Source organism: Tupaia chinensis, unplaced genomic scaffold, assembly GCF_000334495.1.
Source record: "Tupaia chinensis unplaced genomic scaffold, TupChi_1.0 Scaffold000152_1, whole genome shotgun sequence".
Classification (NCBI taxonomy): Eukaryota; Metazoa; Chordata; class Mammalia; order Scandentia; family Tupaiidae; genus Tupaia; species Tupaia belangeri.
This window is the reverse complement of record NW_006159623.1, coordinates 625,492-626,917: the sequence shown is the minus strand read 5'-3', so window position 1 is coordinate 626,917 and position 1,426 is coordinate 625,492. Positions and strand designations below refer to the sequence as shown.

Here is a 1,426-nt window from a genome sequence, read left to right as displayed (position 1 = left end):
AGGCCGTTCCGGCGAGAGCCTGCCAGTCTGTCCAATTTTTAATTCAGATAATCTAAGGTTCAAGTTAAGGACAGGCTTAAACATTTGATATTCAAGTACCTATATTGTAATTGTTGAAGGCAGTAGATGGTAACTTCTTTCCATTCTATCTTCCTTGAGATGTGGGAGGTATTATGGTCAGGAACTACATCTTGATGCTGGTTTTGAGAACCTGATGCACTGACAGAAATAGAAGTGTTTTTGGTGGAGGAAAGGCATCGAGCTGACTCAGGAGCTGTAAGCTGGGGTTGCACTGCGCTAGACAGGGAAAGCATCTCTTCCAGGCCCTCAGCGACCTCACCCACCTGCCGAAACGGTGCCTCCATCCACGGCCTGGCAGAGAGGCGCTCCAAATTGTTTTATAAGAACCTTCTTGAAAAGCTCTCGCTCGTGCCTTTAAGAATAGATGGACTGAAGGGAACCAGCAGTTAGTGTAATGGCTATGTCGCTGGATTCCCACGTAGTCGACCGCGGTTCGTGTCCCGGACCCGGTGGCTTAAAACTCACGCCGGGCGCGTGTGCGTGCGTGCCCAAGATCCCAAGAGGAGAATGGAGGAGAAGGGATTGCAGCGTGACCATCCCCCCTGGGGGGTGATTTCTCGCTTTCTGTCTCTATGTCTCTCTCTGTCTGTCTGGCGAGTGCACGCGCCCTACAGTGAAAATCTCTCCAAAAAAAAAAAAAAAAGAATAGATGGACTTATTTTAATTTTTCTTCTATATCCTGTCTTGCTCTTCCTTAAGTCTCCTGTGTACACTGTTCTACTTGAATACATCCTACCATACTTACTTCCATATGACTTTTTAAGTTGTTTTTTTTTTTTTAAGAGGTTTTTGCTATAGGGCGTGTGTGCTCGCCAGAAAGACAGAGAGAGACAGAGAGACAGAAAGTGAGAAATCACTCCCCAGGGGGGATGGCCACCATGCAATCCCTTCTTCTCCATTCTCCTCTCGGGATCTTGGGCACGCTCGCACACGCGCCTGGTGTGAGTTTAAGCCACCGGGTCTGGGACTCTAACTGCGGTTGACTACATGGGAGTTCAACGACATAGCCATTATGCCAACTGCGGGTCCCACTTCCATATGACTTGAAGTTTACTACTTCTTATTCCAACTTCAGTTTATTCTTCTCTAGTGTTACACCCTTCTTCTCTATTGTTTTCAGAGATGACAACTCTTGCTGAAGAATTCGATTCTTTGCATCTAGGTGTACATGTTTTGAAGATGCAGTTTCCACTCTGGCTGTAAGATTATCGATCTTATGTTTTAGCATATTGACTTGAATATCTACTTCAAAATAACTGACTTTCAAATCTCCTTGAAACCCAATTTGTCCATTTCCAAATTCATTTAACTTTTTATGTCATTTGTAAGAGTTTCTTAAATCCAA

At 44.8% G+C, this 1,426-nt stretch overlaps 1 pseudogene; it reads right to left on the bottom strand.

Moving 5' to 3' along the window:
* LOC102503333 (ATP-dependent zinc metalloprotease YME1L1 pseudogene) overlaps positions 1-314 on the bottom strand; it is a 3,190-nt pseudogene extending 2,876 nt beyond the window's left edge.
* Between the last annotated feature and the right edge of the window lie 1,112 nt (positions 315-1,426).